The following is a 20,093-nucleotide window of genomic DNA, read 5'->3' as shown; positions in this document are numbered from 1 at the left end:
TGGGTTGGGAAATCCTTCCTTTCTCCCAGTTTTTGCTCAATGGGCTCGGATGAGCAGCAGGTTGGTGAACCTGAGGGTTTTTCTGGAAGAAACTCCTGGATTTGGGCTGGCACTGGAGGAAACAGGAGCAGCACATCCTGGGCTGTGCCTCTTGCAGAGAAGGGGCAGCAGGGAATCCACCCAGGCCTCTCCCTCCTTCCCAGCACACGTTTCCCTCCATGGAAAAGCAGCTTTATTTCCACACCCTCCATCCCACCAGCGCTCACCGAGTTTGTAACAAGATGGGAACAAAACCAGTGGGATGGGATGAAAAAACACCACCCCCCTTTCTCCTTCCCTTTTTTTCCCCCTCCACACCCCAAAAGGCAACGAGACAAACCAGGAACAACATAATTGCTGAAATGTGGCGTGTAATAATCGCTATTCAGGGGCTGATCATTCATATTAAACAGGGAGCAGCGAGCTGCTCATTTGCATGTTGGAGATTATCTGCATTTCAAAAGTCATTTCCGCAGGGGATATGAGTGACATCCATTCCCAAGGGGAGCTCCTGGCTCCCTGCCACTGTCCCAGGGCTCTGGGGGTGACACTGGTGGCTGTGGGACAGCTCAAGGTGAAGGGGATTATTGGGATTTGGGTTTGGTTGGAGCAGCTTCCCAAGGAATGGATGCAAAAATCTGGAATAAACACCTCACCTTTCGCCTTAAAACTACATTTTTTTCCTTCCTCACTTTGCATTCCCATGATTTCAAGTTCGGGGATATGAAATTATTGCTGCTCCTATTCCCGTTTTCCCTCTGAAACCTACGAGAACGCTCCGTGTCCAACACTCAAACAGCATCACCAGGGCTAGAAACTCATCAGGATTCCAGCAGGGATTTGACTTTTACACGGAGAACAGGAATATCCAGAGTTACAACAGGAAGTATTAAAAAAGACCCAAAAAAAAAAAAAAAAAAAAAAAAAAAGAAAAGAGGGGGTTGGAAAGGATATAAAACTTTCCTGGCTTGGGGCACAAACTGGAGTTTAACTGTTGGGAATTGGGAGGAAATCTCTGCTGGTGGAGGAGCCCTGGGCTCGCTCTGGTGGTTCCAGCCCTGCCAGAGGCGGGATGCTGGAGCAGATTCCTGCAGCCAGGGAGATTCCCGGAGCTGGGGACACCGGGCCAGCCGAGTTCCCTCTCCAAGTCCTGTAAAAACTCCACTTCCCCTTCCCAAACCCCTCTGGGATGCTGGAGTGTCTGGGATCCCGACAACGCTGCGAGGGAAGTCATAAAAGAAAGTCATCATCGTAATAATGGAAATATTTCCATCCCTATAAAAAGTTTTACAAAACCTTAAATAAAAAAAAAAAAAGAGGAGGGGGGGGGAATAAAAACGAAGCCGGTGTCTGCGAGGTTACAAAGTGGATTTAAATTAGGAATAAGCATTTTTCCAGCCAGGGAGGACTGGGAAGAGCAGAGCTGGGCTGAACGAGGCTGGGAGGGATCCGCAGCATCCCAGCTCGAACAGCGCCGATATCCCCGCGATTCTCCGCAGAGGGAGAACCAAAACCTTCCCCCGGGCAGGGACCCAGCAAGGGTGGGCTGGGTTAAAAGGGGAACCAGGAGCCCCCTCCAACAGGAGCGGCGCAAATGGATGGTTAATTACCGTTAATTACCATTTCAGGCTCTGAGCTCTGAAGCACCGCTCTGCCTTTTTTATTCCCCCCCTTTTATCCAACCGCGCACCTTCCGCAGGACAAAGGGAAGGGAGAATCACAAACGGAGCAACGAATCCCCCTGCCTTGGGCAGGACCATATGGCAACGAGGGTGTATTAATTACCGCGGCTTTTAATTAACAATTGCCTCATCTGAGCAGCAACATCTCCTCGACATCCCCCGACTCGCCGCCAACCTGCGCCATCCATCCCGGTTTATTGACATCCATCCCTCCCGCAAACAGGCACGATCCCGGGGTTTTCCAATTAACACCTCCGCACTCTCTAATTAGCGCAATTAACAGTGTGATGGATGCCCGGAGCAGGGGTTGGGGTCCCACCGCGTGTGCCACGATTCCCGTGGGAACACCACGAGTGTGCCTGGCACTGCCAGGAGCTTTCCAGAAGGTGGAGGTGACCAAAATCAGGCACTCAGAGCAATGGGTGTGGGGTTTTAGCAGCAGCAAGAGCAGATCAGGCGGTGATTTCCCCCCACAAAAAGCCCCCAAGGAATTTTGGGCCAGGCAGAAGGATCCAAAGCGATGCCACTGCTCCACCACATTCCACGGACACAGAAATTCAGCATTTTCCAGCCTCCAGGAGCTGCTGGAACAGCCGCAGCCACACCAGGAGCTCCTCAGAAACCTCTGTCCCAACACCGATTTCAGCAGCTTTCCTTATTTTTCATTATCCTCAGCCCTTGGCAGCTCTGTAATTTTGGGCTGCCCTTCATGGGCCAGACCCAGTGTCACCTCCCCTCTGCTGTCCCTGTCCTCGATTCCCCATCCCTGACCACTGCGGGTTTCCCCAGCCACAAACTCCAAAAAAAAGCCATCACCCAGGAGGGAGGGATGGGGAAAAACAGCGGGAAACACAACTGGGAAAACTCTCCCGTCACATCTCCACGAGCTGGGACAGCACAGGTGACACAAAAACCGACACTGTGACATTCCAGAGGCTGTTTCCCCCCTTTCCCAGCACATCCCAATCCCAAAGCAGAATTCCAGAGCCTTCCTCCCAGCTCCAGCCTCGCCAGGATGCAGAGGGAGCAGGCGGATCCTGAAGGAGCACGGACCCAGCAAATCCCCCAAATCCCTCAGAAACCTGCAGGATGCTCCTCTGCACAGCTGGGAGGAGAAGAAGATTTGGAAAAGTTGGATCCCAGGCACTGGGTCTGCTCCCAGCTATGGAAAGCTGAGCAACCTGCCTGTCCTGCTCCAGGCTTTGGGAAGTGGCTGCTAATCCTAAAAGGATTCAGCTGGAAAAGCAGCAGCAGCACGGGATTGCTCCGAGAGTGGCTTTTTACCCTTTAATTAACACATAAACACATGGAAATGTGGAAAGGGGATTAAAATAAAAGTCTGGGGGAGCTGAGAGGGATCCGGAGCATTACTGTAAATTAGAAGATATTTAAGGAACCAGGGACCGGCTAAGCCCAGGCACTGCTTTAATGGGATCTCACCTCTGGGCACTTTCATCTCCCACTTTCATCTCGCTCCCAGCAACTTCTTTGGGAAGAGCCAACCTCCAGCTCTTCACCTTCACCCCCTGGCTCTGCTCACCTGCCTGGTGCCAGCCCAGCTCAGCCACGCTCGTGGGCACTGGCAGGCAGGCAGGAGCATTTGCTGCTCCATGGAAACCAGGCAGGGTTTCCCCCAGATCCCAAAAAAATTTGGGATCCTTGGATCAGCTGGCTCAGAGAGCTGGAGAGCACCTGGGAGTGTGAGGACTCCAACATGGAAATTGGGATTATTCTTGTGCACCTGCCTTTCCAAAACCTGTCACCCTCAGAGCATCCTGTGCTCTCCAGAGCTGCCCCAATGCTGCCAACCCCACACAAGCCATTCCCAGAGGCACCAATGCCCACCTGGCACCTGTCCCAATCCCTGCCAAGCTTCCAGGAACACAAAACCCATCCCAGAGCGGGCCAGGCTGATTTTGGGACAGCAGAGCACGTGCCGGGCACCGGGGCTGCTGCTCCATCCTGCCCATCCCGCCTTCCCTCGCTGTGCTCTTGAAAAGATTAAAAAAAAAAAAAAAAAACAGGAACCCCACTCCATCTCATTAAGAAAGTAAACACAAGAGCCGTCTAAGTGTCTAATTAAGCTTCTAATTAGTCCCTGCTTGTTACTAATGCAAATTAGATTACGCCGCTTAACTACAGCATGTCCACAACACCCTTGTTAATTGCGGCCTTTTGAAATTAAATTACTCCCTAATTAGCATATCAAAGCCATTGATTCGGAGCCAGGAAAGATGAGGGCAGGAGGAAGCCGAACGCCAAGTTTTGTTAATCAGGGGCGTCTAATTAAATAGTGACGTGGAGCACGGGGCTCCCACCTCGCTGCTCCGGAGCCACCACACGTGGGGACCCCGAGCTGGGGGTGCTGCTGGTGTCCGACCCTCCGCGGGTCCCTGCTGGGGTGATGGAGCACGGCTGGGATGGAGATCAGCACCTGTGTGCCAGGTGGGATGGAGATCAGTACCTGTGTGCCAGGTGGGATGGAGATCCATCACCTGTGCCACCAGGTGGGATGGAGATCAGCACCTGTGTGCCAGGTGGGATGGAAATCCAGCACCTGTGTGCCATGAGATTGGGATGGGGATCAGCACCTGTGTGCCAGGTGGGATGGAGATCAGCACCTGTGTGCCATGAGACTGGGATGGAGATCCAGCACCTGTGTCCCATCAGGTGGGATGCAGATCAGCACCTGTGTGCCATGAGATTGGGATGGAGATCAGCAACTGTGCCACCAGGTGGGATGGAGATCCAGCACCTGTGTCCACCAGCTGGGATGGAGATCCAGCACCTGCATCCCATCAGGTGGGATGCAGGAGTAGTACCTGGTGTCCCACTAGGGCACCATGAGATATGCAGATCAGGTATCCATGTCCTGGTGGGTTGGGATGCAGGTTTGGTACCTGTGTCCCATTTGGTGGGGTTGAAGGTCCAATACTGTGTCCCACGAGGTTGGGATGCAGGAGTAGTACCTGGTATCCCATCAGTTTGGGATGCAGATCTGGTACCCACATCCCAGGGGGTCAGGATGAAGCTTTGGTACCAGTGCCACATCAGTTTGGGATGCAGGACCAGTTCCTGTGTGCCACTGGCCCAGGATGCAGGTTTGGTACCCAAGTCCCATCAGTTTGGGATGCAGATCTGGTACCCACATCCCATGAGGTTGGGATGTAAGGCCAGTATCTGCTGTCCCATCAGGTCAGGATGCAGGTCTGGCACCTCTGTCCCACCAGTTTGGGATGCAGGCCCAGTACCCAAATCCTGCTGGATGCCCACTGGGCACACCCCAAAATCCAGGCAGCCCCCATGGAGCCCCACAGTGCCAGGTCCAGCCCTGCACCTCCTAATTTCTCATACTCCTAAAATCTTGCTCCAAATGGGAGTTTAAACATCCCCTCTGTGCACATGGAGCAGGGTCACCCTCTCCCCAGCCCCCAAAATCCTTGGTGCCCCCAGGGAGGAGCAGGAGAGGCCCCTCAGTGAGGACAGGTGGGGCTGGGAGAGCCTCTCACCTGTCAGACCCCACAAATGAGGGGACAGGGGGATGTGACACCGGGGTGCTGACACCACATCCCCCCTCAGGGCACCAGACTGGGGGGACACATCCCCTGATCATCCCTGAGGAGTCCTTGATCCCCACCAAACCCCCACCCCAGCTCCTCCCCTCTAAGAAAACCAAAACTCTGCTCCCCCCACCCCAAATTCCCCCAAATTCCCACCAGGGAAGAGTCTGGATCCAAAGGCACAACCACTCCAAGGAGAGTGAAAGTGAAGCCTCATTTTGAAGTTATTCCAATAACTTCCTGAATGACCCAGTTCTTCCCATTTTATAACTTTTCCTCTCTTTTTTTTCCTTTTTTTTTTTTTTTTATTTTGTTTAAAGAGGTGGGAAGGAAAAAAAAATAAAGGGACAAAGATTGGAAAAGTTTAATAGAGGGAGAAAAAGTCTATTAAAAAAAAAAAAATAAGGCAGGCAGCCTGTCTCAGGGGAAGAGCTGAAATATTAAAGAAAGGAAAATCACTTCTCCTGCTGCCGAGCCAGAGCAGGAGAATGGAGAGGCTGGAAGAGAAGGAATGGGGAACTTTTAATTGAAAAAAAGGAGATTCAAATGAAATATCCAATATCCCCTGTTAAAGAAAAGAAGAAAGACGGACCTTGGCTGCTGAGAAATTGCTAAAAGCCCCAAGTTTTCTGTCTGGGAAGTTATAGGAAAGAGGGATGAGAAAAAAAGGAGGGAAAAAAAAAAAAAAGATCTTTTATCCGAGAGGAACTCAAGGGGAATGGAGGAGGAGGGCGGGGAGAGAGAGACAGAGAGAGCAAGTTTTATTCATTTATTTTATGAGATGAGTAAAAATAATATATTTAAAATAAAATAAAATAAAAAAGAGAGAAAAGGCCGAGTTTTATAATGTCCCAGTGTTTGGGAAGGGAAAGCAACTAAGAACAGAAGGGTTGGCTCCAACCACCCGCTGCACCAGCCTCTCTCCCAACGAGATTCAATTAATTGATAACAAGAGGCATCAAATTAATTTTTCAAGGATGTTAGATTTTGATGAAGGGGGAAAAAGAGAGAGAGAGAGAGAGAGAAAAAAAAAATCTCTGTGATTTTAATCGGGGCGGCGTTTAAAAGGCATAAATGAATATCCCTTTCTAATCATCTGAGGCGCCGAGCGGTTAACGTGGAAATTCAAATCGTTTAATTGGGGAGGGGGGGAAAAAGGGGAGGGGGTTGTGGTGGGGTTTTTTTTCTTTTTAAAGAGGTTTGTGAAGAAATTATTTTTTTTTTTTAAAAAAAAATTGTATTTCTTTCAAGCGTTTTCGCCCTCCTCGTCTTTCGCCGGAACACGGCCGCACTTGGAAAAAAAGATTTTTTTTTTTTTTGCTTTTGAATAGAGACAGTTCCCCAGCACAATCTAATTAACAGAAATGATAATGAAGGTGGTGGGGAATTAAAAAAAAAAAGAAAAAAAAACAACCCTCAGAACTCCTGGTAACAAAAAAAAAAAAAATCAAACTCAGGGGATGAGGTGAGATTCACACACAACTCCCGTCCATCGGGAGTTTCCACATGGGATCAGGGTTTTAGGATTTGGGATGAGGTTTTCAGCACAATCCCCCTAAAATCCCATTAAAATAATTACCAGCAGTTCTCATCACTGCTGTGGGATGGAGCACAACCAGCACAGCATCACCCACTGCAGTTTTCCAAAGGTTTTTCCAGCATCTCTCTGAAAATCCCGGCTCGGTTCGAGCCTCTCCCACATTCCCAGTGCTGGTTTGACACTCAGGGATTGGGGACAAATCCCACCTGGAATTGCTGCTGCAGCAACCCAGATCCCTCAAACAGTACAAAAAAACTCCAGCCAAAATCTCCCCTGTGCATCCAGAGCTCTCATCCCATCTGGAATTCCCCAGCCAAAATCTCTTCTGTGCATCCAGAGCCTTCATCCCACCTGGAATTCTCCAGCCAAAATCTGCTCTGTGCATCCAGAGCCTTCATCCCACCTGGAATTCTCCAGCCAAAATCTCCTCTGTGCATCCAGAGCTCTCATCCCACCTGGAATTCTCCAGCCAAAATCTCCTCTGTGCATCCAGAGCTCTCATCCCACCTGGAATTCTCCAGCCAAAATCTCCTCTGTGCATCCAGAGCTCTCATCCCACCTGGAATTCTCCAGCCAAAATCTCCTCTGTGCCACTTTCCAGGGACAGCTGAGGAATAGGAGGGATCTTCCTCTTGGATGGAGGCATGAAGGACACGAGTGGGGAGTGAGGAAGAGCAGGGACACAGGAAAATGTCCAAATTTGATCCCTGGGAAGGGCAAAAACTCCAAGAAAAGAGGAGCAAAATCAAAATTAACCCCAAACTCCAGGAGTTTCCCCTGCCCCATCCCCTCAGGAGAGGCTGCAAAGGGCAAGGATGGAGGAAGAAATTCCCTGGAGCAGGTGAGGGATGCTCTGGAATGGGATGAGGAGTGATGCCAGGGCTGGGACTCACCCTCCCCTGTCCCACCCCGAGCAAAATTTTCCAGCTGAGTTCATGAGAATCAGGCTGGAAGTTGCTAAAAGTCACTTCTGGCCTTCAAATAATCCAGAGGGGAGTTAAAAACAGGCATGGTACCTCTGGAGCAGGAGGAATGCCACAAGTTTTCCCAAATTCCGTAGGTCTGTGCACAAATCGATCCAGAAAAGGCTCCCTGGTGCAAATCCCATCTCTGTGCAGGAACAGGCCTGGTTTCCATCCAGAAATGATGCTGCTCATGAGGATGGAGAAGAAAAACAGGCAGTGGTGGGGAGAATTGTCCTTGGGAATTTTCAAACTCCAGGTCTGCAGTCCATTTTCCTTCGGAGGCAGCAGCTCCTCTGGTTTCATTCCTGCAGTTTGGCTTCTCCACAGCCACCCTCAGCATCTCCTGGCTTCTCTGGGCACCCCCAAGGAGCAAACCTGACAGCTCAGCTGGGAATAACTCTGGAGATTTCTCCACTAAAATGCGGGAAGCAGCGTGTTCAGCAGGGCTGTGCTGGGATCCTGCCCTGGGATCCTGCATTTAATATCTGAGTGATATTAAAGAGAGAGCAGGAGAGGCAGGAGCATCCCTCAGCTGCTGGCAGTGCTGCCCACCAGGGTCTCCTTGTTGGTGTCACCACATGCAGAGAATGTCCCCTCTGTGGCTCTTCCATGAATCCCAGTGGATGGATCCTGCAGGAATTTCAGCTGGATGCCAGCCTGGCACACAGGGAAGGTCCCACAGGTCACACTGAGCATTCCCAGGCTGTGCTGATCCATCCAGGCTCTGGAGCATCCCCACAGCTCAGTGACAGCAGGCACAGCATCTTCCCAAAGCCAGCACAGCCCTGCTTGGTGCTGGGACAGAGCTGGGGAAGGGGAATCCACATCCTGAATCCCAGGCAGAGCTTCCTCCTGGGAATGCTGAGATCCCAAAACACAACTTCAGGGTGTCCTGGCCCCCAGGTGGCTCCTGCTGCTTCAATGAACCCCTGGGCACCTTCTCACTGCTGTGGGACACACAGCACTGTGCAAATCACAGGGATTATTCCCAGGAATTGGGCTCCCTCCACCCCTCCTAAAAATAACCCTCATCTTTTAAAAATATTAATTAATGATTCACCAACTGCTGCCACCCTCCTGCTGGGGTCCCTGTGCCCACCTGGCTCCCAATGTGTCCCCTGCCTGAGCAGGACTCAGACCACTGAAGATGCTTTTTTAGGGGAGATCCCCAAAAAATCCCCAGATCAAAAATCATCACGTTGTCCTGAGGGAAGACAGCAACACCAGGACACAGAATAAGACCAGATGTGAAGATGGGACACGAAATCCCTCAGGGACACGAGCCACACCCCTGGCCCTGTGTCCCCTCCAGCCCAGCACTGTCCTGCCCACTGCCAGGAGTTTCCAACCCCCAGTTATTATTCTAAACCCCCAGAAAAACCCAGAATTTCTGCTCATTCCCAGAGTGTTTGTATCTGTAACAGAGCTTGGAAAGGACCCAGCTGCAGTGGCAGGAGCTGTGTGTCCCCTCTGAGGGGACAGGGGTCTGTCCCTCCATCCTTTTTATTTTAACCCCCCAGCCCCACAGAGCAGCATCCTGGGTTAAAAGAAGTGGGAATAACCCAGGCAGGGCTGTGCTGCTGCATCCAGAGGGTCTCCAGCATCCCTGAGGATGCAGAGCCCAGCAAGATCCATCCCATGGGAGAGAGCTGAGCTGGGCCCTGCAGCCCCCAGCACCTTTGGGTTTGATTTTGGGAAACTCAAATCCTGATCCCAGCCTGAGTCTCACTCCTGTCACTCTGGAAAAAGGGATGAAGTGAAGCTTGTGCTGTGCCACGGCAGAGGAGCTCAGCCAGAAATCCCTACCCAGGGTTTCTCTGCCACTCTTGCACTCTCACCTCTCACAGGATGGATTTTGGGACATTTCCCTCCACCTGCTTCTCTCAAGAGCACATTGAAGGAATCTCCTTCCCCAATGTGCACAAAAAGAGCCAAAATTACAGGGATCTGCCCCAATTCTTCCTCTCCTTCACCTCCATGGGGGAACAAGGGCTCTGCTGCCAAACCCAGACCCCCTGCACATCTGAGTGCTTTGGGGTCCTGCTGGAGAGGCAGAATTGAGGATGAGAACCCCAGACCATGAGTTCCAACAGGCTGAGACAAACTGGGAGCAATGGGATGAGCAGGAGCATCCCCCTCCTCCTCCTCCCCACCCCCCAGCCCCAGTTTACCCACCCAGCAGCTGACAAGGGCCCCTTTTATTTCCCAAATGAGGGGTTCCTGTCGATTTTGAGGGTTGGATTTATTAATGGGGAAGATTTGTGGCAGGCTGGCTCCCCAAACCCTGCTCAGGCAGAGCTGAGGCTGAGAACAGGGCAGAGCAGCAGGGGATGGGGAGACCCATAAAAAATGAATACCATGGATAAAAATCCATCCAGAAAGCTGCAGGGAAAGCAGGCTGGGGTGTAAAGGAGAAATGTAAATTCTCAGGAAATAATCCCAGAGAAAAGCAGAGCTGGAGACTTTATAATCCCACCTGAATCCAGCTCGGTAAAAATCCAGAGGTTTGCAGCTCTGCCCGGCCCAGCACATTTCCAAAATCAACATTTTCTGCCTCAAAACTCACAGGGCACTTCTCCCCATGCCTTTATTTGCTCTTCTCCTGTTTTTAACAGGGCTGGTGATGCTGTTTCTCCTCCTGATCCAAGTCACCCCACGCTCCAGGGAATTTCCCTGCCCCTGCCAGGTCTGGCAGCATCCTGGAGGAAGGAATGACCTGCTGGGTGCCAGAAACCCTCCTGGGAGCACAGAGCTGCTCAGCACCTCCCTCCCTGGCAAGTGGCACCCAGAGGGGACACAGGAGAGCTCTCCTCCCTCTCCAGCACGAGGTCTCTGCCCAATATTCCTGCCCCAGTTCAGCCAAAAAACTCTGGATCCTCAACAAGGAACTTCAGCTCTGCCAGGTATTTCCTGGCACAAGTTGTGCCCTCACCTTGGGTGGCTCCTCCAACCCTGCTGTGACCACCCTGAGCCCCAAAAGCTTCTCCCAAAGCTGCCATTCCCTGCCAGGTATTCCCTGGGAGCTGGAGGTGGAAATCCAGGAGCTGAGGAAGCCCCAGGTCCCTGCAGGCTGTGGGGACATTCCTGCTCCAGGACTGTGTGACAAAGCAGGATCCCCCATCCCAATGGATGTGCCTGTTTGGGATGGGAGCCCTGAGCCTGGTGCCAGCTCCAGATCTGTCCCTGGGCCATGGGACACTGGCAGGACACTGGGGACACATCCCCACCCCTGGGCACGGCAGGAATCTCAATCCAAGGGGCTCCAGACAGAGGGAACTGCTGGAACTCGGGATCCTGCCTCATCCCCTGCCCCATTCTGCACTGAGCTCCACCCTCCTGCACTGCTCCACTTCCCCAAGGAATCCTTTCCCAGCCCATGACAGCTTCTCCCAGCTCCCATCCACATCCTGCTGCAGCCAGGCCACGGCTCCCAGACTCACAACAAGCAGCAAAAAAAAAAAATCACTCACCTAAAATCTACAGGGTGTGGAATAAAGCAAGGGAAGGGTTGGAGGGTTTGGGATCAGAGCTGACACACCCCAGGGGAAGCTGGCAGTGGGATGCTCAGCCAGGAACCTGGAATGGCACAATTTCTGTGCCTTTTCCAGCCCTGGAGCAGTGAGATGCCTGTGGGTAAGCCCAGCTCTGGCCAAGGCTGCTGCAAGGAGTCGCTCTGTGAGCACCTGCACCTCATCCCAGCCACGGATCCACGTGGAAAACAGGAGCAGCATCTCCCCGAGCTCCAGAGCTGCCAGACACAGCCTGCCCAGCACCCAGAGCACAAACCCGTCCCACTGGGCATTCCTCCTCTTCCCTTTCCTCCTCCTCCTCCTCCTCCTGGGGCCATCCCGGTGCTGCCCAGCCCCATCTGCCCATTCCAGCCCCAGCAACACCAGAAGAGTCAGAAAAAAAAAAAAACCAACTTCCAAATCACCTCCAAATCATCCCCCCCACGGGATTCTTTTCCCCCTCCATCACCTTAAATTTTTTTGTGCACTTGGCCACAGTTTTGAAAGGAATCTTCCATCAAACCATTTTATTACCCCAATTTCTGCCTCTGACAAACCCAGAGCCCCGAGCGGAGCAAGGTGAGATTTCCTCCACATCCACCTTCTGCTCCTTATTCTCCCAGGGAAAAAAAAAAAAAAATCCCTGTTTTTGCTGCCAACTTGGCTCTACAACCCAGGAGGAGGGACAGCTTCCACCAGAACACGCTGCCAGAGGCTGCTGCCAACCTGCCAGGGCACGGGAGCCACTGGGAAGTGTCACCCAGGGCTGGAGCACTTGCACTGGGTTGCTCCACCCAGCACAACAGGCTGCAAACCCAGCCTGGCTTTGCCTTAAAAAAACAAATAAACCCCGGGAGAAAAGCTCCAGACTCACACCAGGCTCCCTCTGCCAGCCCCGTGCCCATGGCACAGGAATCCCTTAATGATTTCCCTCCAGCTCATCCCTGCTCTAGCAGGATCCTTATGAAATAAATCGTGGATTTTAAGCTTTCCTCGTCTCCTCCTGCCTCTCTTTTCTGTCTTTTTCTGATGCCATTCCGCTTCCAAACAGGTTTTTGTCACGGGCAAAAGGATCACCACGCTGGAGCCTCCCCTGAGCCGTGCCAAGAGCCGTTTAAATTAGGAAAAGTTTGTAAAAAACAAAAACAAACCCTCGAGCAGCGTCTTGGCTTGGATTTCATCTCCCAAAACACTTGGAGAGGGGGGAGGAAAAAAAAAAAAAAAAGGAAAAGAAAGATTAGGAAGTTTTTCAAGCTGTGCCCGGCCCCATCTTGATCTACAAGTTCTGTTTGACTTGAAAAGGTGCAGCACAAGGAGGTTTTGTAAGAGATAAAATGGGTGCAAGTCCTTGCCCTGAGCTGGCCCAGGAGCCAGAACTGCTGGTCACGGCCCCACGGCCACTCAGGGGGCTCTGGGGCCACCCCAAGGGTCACCAGTGCAGGGCCATGTCCCATCCCATGGGGTTATTTCTGAGCCAGATGCTCCTCCTGAGTTTCCATCAGGTGCATCCAGGAGGATTTTTACACATTCTGAGGGAAACTCATGGAAATTCCAGGCTCGGGGTGGTTTTATTTTCTCCCTTTTTCCTTCCCTCTGCTGCTAGCAGAGCTCATCCCTCTGTGGGGAGATGGGCACGGAGCAGGACCTGCAGAATTCCCCTGTCTGTGCTGCAGGAGCTGCAAATCAAGGAGGAAAGGACAGGAATTTTCAAGTTCCCACTCCAGGCAGCAGCAGGGTCATTTTGGGAGCGGAGTTAAAACCCGGGGTGACCCTGGAGGAGGAGATGGGAAAAGGGGAACAACCCCTGGACACCCCAAACCCACCTGCCAGCCCCACCCCAGCGCTCTGCTGGGCTTCAAACCCGTGGAGATGAAAGGGAAAAAAAAAAAAAAAACCTTTCCCGAAAGAAGAGAATTTCCCCAAACCCTTCATGCTCCCAAACTGAGGGGAAAGGCAAAGAGCTATAAATGTGCATGAGTTATAAACCCAGGGACCTCCGGGCTTCTCCTCCCGCCTTTCCCTGCTGGGAAGAATGAGCCCGTTCCCTTTGCCCCCCACCTTGCTGCCACAAAGGCAATCCCAGCCCCAAACTCTCCCGCCGGACCGACAAAAAAAGAGAAAAAAAAAAAAAAAAAAAAAAAAAAAAAAAAAAAAAAAAAAAAAAAAAAAAAGGTTGGGGGGGTTGAGGAAAAAAAAAAAAATAAAAATCAAAGGAGAGAGAGAAAACCCTGAAAGGCAAAGCCCCCCGGCCCCTCCCCAGCCCCACAGCGAGACACAAACATCAGCAGACTCAAAGCATCCCCCGAGCCAGCGGCGGAAAAGAAAAGCTCCCGGGCTCTCCGGGCAGCAACTTCACAACTGAGTGCACTCGCATTCCTGCCGGGTTATTAGGAGAGAAAGGCCGAGGGCCCGAGCAGATATTTTAGTGTCACTTGGTTTTAGACATTGCACTGATTTTCTTTTTTTATATATATTTTTTTCTTTTGGTTGTTGCTGTTGTTTTCTCAATGCTCCCTGCTCTTCCCTTTCCGAAGGGGATGTAAAACCCACGGCTGCCTGGTTTCCAGGCAGGACAGCGGGGCTGGACACGCTTTTTACAGATATTTGGGATATTATCTGTTCTCCAGCCTCTTCCCCACCTCCCCCAGCAGCAACTTTAATCCGTTTTATTCCACCTCGCTCCGTTTGCTCAGCCTTTCCCCCCTCGCCTCCTCCTTCCCTGACCCCGCCGGGCGACGCTTCCCGGGGTGCAGGGGTTGGGGAGGGGGGATTTTCCACTCTGATCCCCTTCTCCTGCCCTTTCCCCCCCTCAATCAAATCCAACTTTGTGCCGCTCGGCGCTGCCACTTTGTATTTTTATATTTTTTTTACCTCCGGAGCGATGCTCCATCCGGGCGGGAACTGTCGCACCCCCATCCCCACCCTGCGAATCCCGTTAAAAAAGGGGGTTTGGGATGGGGGAGACCCACAAAAAACACACCCCCAACAAATAATAAATTAAAATTACACATCAAAATAAACAAGGGGCAGCTCAGAGCAGCAGCTCCCAGCGTTATTTGGGAGCAGAGGGCTCCGGGATCTTCCCCAGAGCCCCCGATCCCACACCACAAAGGGCAGGAGAAGCCGGAGCCTCCCAGGGCTCACAGCCCCGACAAAGCTCCCTGGCTTGGCACAGGCAATTCTGCCCCTTCTCCCCCACATTTTCCCCTTTTCCAGCTCGATTTAAGCGACCTGAAGGAGAAAAAAATTAAATAAAAATAGTGAGAGCAGAGTGATTTTCCCAAACCTGATTATTTCCTCCACTCACTCTCTCGTGGAGCTTGTACATTTATTTTTCTGGATTTTAAGGTGAGGTGGCAATTAAAAGAAAATTTAAAATCCTTAATTTAGAGTTAAGATTTTGGAAAATCCTGAGACTTTGCTGTGTTTTAATCAAAGATATGGGGAGGTATGAAAGGGGACACATCCCTGCCGACACCCGGGACCGGGTCAGACACATGTTGGGTTGATTTAACATCAAATCCCTGCTCTCCACGGAACGTATTCCTCGTGTAAATTTTTAACACACCAGCAGAAATTTGTAAAAGTAAATCCTCCTTCTGGTTTGGGTTAAAAACAACCCAACCTTTTAATACAGAAACTAATAACAATTTTATTGTCTGCCCCACAGCTTTACGACGCTGGTGGAGAAGTGAGGTCTTAATCCGATGGAAGTTGGGGTGGAGGGTGGGAAAAGGAAAATTTTGGGGTATCAGCTGATGGGGAGGGAAGAGCTGCCTGAAGCTGAGGAGAGATCCCAGGCAGGAATTCGAACACAAATTCCTCCAGCACTATATTAAGAGCAGCAGGGGAAAAAAAAAATAATCTCAGCACAAGTTTTCCGAGCGGGCACTTCCCAACCACGACTCCGGGGAAAGTGGGGATTGTGAATTACTCCCGCTTTCTCCTCCACACATTTTTCATTTGTATTAAAAAGTGCACAGGAGGGAGAGACACACGGCCCTCGGCTTGTTCGCGTTTTAAACGGGGAAAGAGAAACCAGCATCGCTCCCAAATGGAAGAAAAAAAAAAAAAAAGAAAACCCAATTACGCTCCACTTGTTCTCTCCCATCCACACCTCCGAACGCGCCTGCCAACTCAAACCAGATTTCCTACACCCAAAGAAATATCCAGAGCCATCCGCGGCACTTTTCTCCCGGAGAGGGGGAGAGGGGAGAGCAGACAGAGGCGCGTTTGTTTATCCCACGGAGCGGGGAGAGGGAAGAATAGAAATCCCTGAACTTTGGCAGCGCCGGGAGAGCATCGCAAGGACGGCGGACACCGGGTGGGAAGGGGATGGTGCTGGAGGCTGATCCAGGGTGAGGCAGCACGCGCTGCCCGCCCGCCAATTTCGGAACTCCCAGAAGACGATGCTCCGTAATAAAAACTCTTCCCAAACACGTTATCGCTGCCGGTACCATCAGCGGCCCCGCCGAGAGCTCCCGCAGCACCGGGAAATGTGTCCGGGTTAGAGACACCCCCCCAAAATCCTCGGAAAAGCCCCCCCCCCCCCAACCTCTCTCCCCGTCCAAACAAAGGCGCACGGAACCCCCGCAAACTTTACAAGCGGGTGAAAAAACCCAGGAGCGGGCGAGCCGCTGCCGCCAGCCCCTCCGGAATCCAAACCTGCGGGGCTTGCTCGGGAATATTCTCCAGCTCCATCCGAAGCCGTGCCTCGTCCTCCTCTCCCTCACCTTGCAGTCTGGGTTTAGGGTTTTGGATTTTCCCAGGGCGCTGCGGGAGCGACGGCCGGGCTGGCTGCAGGTTGTCGGGGACGGCGGCGGCTGCTTCTCGCAGGAATTGCAAAACTTGGGGCAGACTTACGGATTTCTCTCCGAGGAGGGAATCACACCCCCGGGCCCAAGAAGCGGCGGGTCGAGGCTGAGTTAAAATGTGATGAAGGAGGGAAAAAAAAAAAAGGGGGGGGGGGGGGGAAACCCACCCAAGCCCTCCAGCAGCCGGAATTAAACCAAAACTGCCGGAGAGAGAAAGGAAAAGATGGGGAGGAAATGGGAAGCACCAACAAAGGGAGCGCTGGGGCGGCTGCAGGGCAGGGGCGGCCGGGCCCCCCCCCGCCCCGCTGCGCTGCCCCCTCGGGGGGTGCGGGACCCCCGAAGCGGAGGCGGGTCCGGATCCGGCACCGGCAGCGCGGCTGTGCCGCCGGCAGCGCAACTTTCCCGGGGCTCGAAACCCCCCCCTAACCGAGGGGGCTGCGACCCCCTCCCCGCTCTGAAACGCCTCGGGAGCGGCGGCGACCCCCGCACGCACCGGGACCCCCGCACGCACCGGGACCCCCGCGCTGCTCGGGGCGCAGAGAGAGCGGGGACCCCCCGCACCCCCCAGGGGAACCCCCCGATCCCCGCACCCCTCGGCGCCCCCCTTGTCCCGCCCGCACCCCCGGCTCCCCCAGCGCCGGCCCCGCTCCCTTTGTCCGGGCGCCGTAACAAAACTTCCGAGCGCGGCGCGGCGCGGCCGAGCGCGGGGCACGGCCGGGCCGCCAGCACCGAGCGGGGGACACACACACAGAGCACGGGGGGGACACAACGCCAACCCCCCGCACCTGCCGGGGGGGGATCCCACTCCCTTAGAACGGCGGGGACACCCACAAACCCACCCGCGCCGCTCTCACCCACCTGATCGCTCCGAGCGCCGCGCTCCGGGACGGGCATGAGCCGCTCCTTCCCCCCCCGCACCCCTGCACAGCCCTCCCCGCACCGGCACCTTCCCCAAACTTCGACGGGGCGGGCGCGGCGGGGCCGCGGGGCTCAGGGGCGGCGCGGCATGGCTGCGGGCAGGGGGGTGCGGGGGCTCCGCGCTGCGGAGCGGGGCGGGGGGCGCGGGGGGCGCGGGCAGCCGGGGCCGCCGGGCCGTGGCCGCGCTCAGGTCCGGCTCGGCGCGGCGGCGGCGGCGGCGCGGGCGCGGCGGCGCGGGGCGGGCGCCGGCCGCCCTACCATAGTTCCTCTAAAGCAGGTGCAGCCGCTTTCCCCGCCCGAGCATCCCCCCCGCGCTCCCCTTTTCCTCTCTCTCTCTCTTTTCTTTTTTCTTCTTTTTTTTTTTTTTTTTTTTTTTTTTGGGCGTCCCCCCCCTCCCGCGCTGGATGGAGTCTCTCCTCCCCCCACTTTACCTCGCTGTTCTTTGCTCTCTCTCCCCCCCCCTTTCCCTGCGTTTTGCTCATTAGTGCTCGCGCTAATTGGTTTCTGCCTCCTTCGGTCCCCAGCGCGCAGCGATGTGGGTTTGGGAAAACTGAGGCACACGGGGGGTTTTGGGGACACGGATCCAAGCGCTCGGTGGGATCAGGGGATGGGGTGGGTGGGGAAAGAGCACTCGGGACATCGAGTTCAGAGCCAGGACAGGGAGATTTACAGATGGGAACAGCTGAGCTGGTGAGCCCAACACCCCCAACTGTGCTCTGTGACCCCTCCTGTGGCACCCCAACATCCCACCCCAGAGCCCCTGGGGGAGCAGAGCCGTGTCAGGGTGCTGGACCCAAATCTGCACCCAGATATTGCACCCAAACATCTGCAGAGAGACCCCAAAACCCTGTGAGGAGGCTGGACACAAATTTCCACCCAAATATTTCACCCAAACATCTGCAGAGAGGCCCCAAAACCCTGTGAAGAGTCTGTATCCAATCCAGCACCCAAATATTGCACCCAAACATCTGCAGAGAGGCCCCAAAACTCTGTGAGGAGGCTGGAGCCAATCCAGCACCCAAACATCTGCAGAGAGACCCCAAAACCCTGTGAGGAGGCTGAACCCAAATCCAGCACCCAAATATTGCACCCAAACATCTGCAGAGAGGCCCCAAAACCCTGTGAGGAGGCTGAATCCAAATCCAGCACCCAAATATTGCACCCAAAGATCTGCAGAGAGGCCCCAAAACTCCTGTGAAGAGTCTGGATCCAATCCAGCACCCAAATATTGCACCCAAACATTTTCAGAAAAAACCCAAAACCCTGTGAGGAGGCTGGAGCCAAACCTGCTCCCAGGTGCTGCTCCCAAATCTTCACCCAGTGCTGGGGACTCGAGTCAGGGTGGCACAGGAGGGGCCAGCAGCATTCCAGCCTTGCCACTGGGTGCTGATTTGGGGTTTGAATTCCCACCTGCACAAATGGATGATCCCACTCCCACATGGAGAAGTTTCCCAAAGCCAGTTATGTCTTCATGGCACCAGAGAATGGCCACTCTGCCTTTTTAAATTCAAAAGTAGCTCTTTTGAATTTCTATTTTACAGACAGCTAAAGTAGCTTTAAGAAGTGAATTTGGAATGAAAAGTATTTCAAGCCACCTGGATTTTTTTCCCCCCTATAATTTAATTTTTTACAGGAGGACTGTAATGTAATGTCCTCCTGTAATGTACAGGAGGACTGTTGATGGTTGGTTTGTTGTTTTTTAATAATCTGTTCTTGAATGAAAAGTCAGGGAATTTCTGTGAGATGGGAAAGCTGCTTTTCTACAACTACATTCTGATAACCTTAGGAAACATCCCATTGGTTTTATCCCCAAAAATCTTCCTCCAAGGGGACAAAACAGGATGAGGGCTGTGCCCAGCCTGGAACTGAGGTCTTAACCCATCCTTGTTGGAGTCCTGGGATTTTCCAGAGGGATTGGCTTGGTTTCAGCCCCCTCTGGAGCTCCCATCTGCTGCACCCATTTCTGCAGAAGCTGCTGCTGCTGGAAGGAGCCTGACATTCATGGAAGAGGCACCCAGGCCCCGTTTCTGGGAAGTGCTTCCTGCCAGCTCCTCCTTTCATGGGAGGAGAGCAATCCCTGCCATGAAACACCAGGGAGAGTCCCAAAAATTTGGGGTGACCCCTCAGATCCCCAGCAGGGCTGGCTCTGCTGTCCACAGCTCACCTCCACCAGCCCAGGCTGCTCCAAGTGCATCCAGCCTGGCTTTGGGCACTTCCAGGGATGGGGCAGCCACTTCTTCTCTCTCCAGACCCTTGTCCAAATCCATTTCCAGCCATCCTGGAGCACCTTTAGGTGTGAGGGGCTCTGAGGTCTCCCTGGAGCCTTCACATCTCCAGGCTGAACATTCCCAGCTCTCCCAGCATGGCAGGGGAGATGCAGCCCTTGGGTCAATTAATTAAATGTATTTTGTGCTCTGGACTCAGTTATGGGACACCCCACCCCATTTTAGGGGGTCTCCACATGGGAAGTGCAGCAGCTTTGACTCCTCTAATTCAGCCTAACCCCTCCTGACACATCCCAAACCTCAGGAAGTGCTGGAAGCTCTGAGACCTTTGTGAGTTACCCACCCACCCACCAGTCCATGACAAACACAACACTCACTTTTATTCCATCCCTAACTGGCACTTTCCTAAGCAAAAAAACAGCTTTGAGTGATGAGTTTCATCCAACCTGTGCCTGCCCTCTTTTCCCTACATCAGAGGAGCCCCTTTGAAGGCACCAAATCCCATCAGAGCAGGAATGAGCTGCAGGAAAATCCATGGGCAGCCTTCACTGAGGGGAGGGTGTGAATCCAGCCTGGATCCCTCTTTGTTCAGCCTGGAAATGAGGCAGGGAGGAGGGATCTGATGGATCAGGGTCAGACAGAGCTGGTACAACTGGGGTTTGGTCTCTGAGGAACCATCTGGGAAACCAATGGGGACATCAGGGATGCTGCAGGGGTGAGGAAATTCCCAGCTCAGCAGTGCTGAGCTCTCCAAAGAGGCTCAGGGAAGAAGGCACCAGGTAAAACCTCAGGTGTGGGTCACTTCCAAAGGATCCAGCAGAGACAGGAGGATTTGGAGCTC

The 20,093-nt window shown here is 53.3% G+C and overlaps 1 protein-coding gene across 6 annotated transcripts in view; it reads right to left on the bottom strand.

Moving 5' to 3' along the window:
* The window catches only part of FOXP4 (forkhead box P4), a 65,512-nt gene extending 48,348 nt beyond the window's left edge, over positions 1-17,164 (bottom strand). For 2 of the 6 annotated variants that reach the window (XR_013776894.1, XM_079327447.1), the window contains exon 1: positions 16,968-17,162. The gene's annotated coding sequence lies outside the window, so the exon portion shown is untranslated. Of the gene's footprint in view, positions 1-15,960; positions 16,214-16,967 lie in introns of those variants that run through there. The other 4 variants (XM_079327450.1, XM_079327451.1, XM_079327449.1 and 1 more) reach the window with 4 other exon arrangements.
* Positions 17,165-20,093: the final 2,929 nt, after the last annotated feature.

Source organism: Erithacus rubecula (genome assembly GCF_903797595.1).
Source record: "Erithacus rubecula genome assembly, chromosome: 26".
Lineage (NCBI taxonomy): Eukaryota > Metazoa > Chordata > Aves > Passeriformes > Muscicapidae > Erithacus > Erithacus rubecula.
Note: the sequence above shows the minus strand (reverse complement) of the source record. Positions and strands in the feature narration are given on the sequence as shown.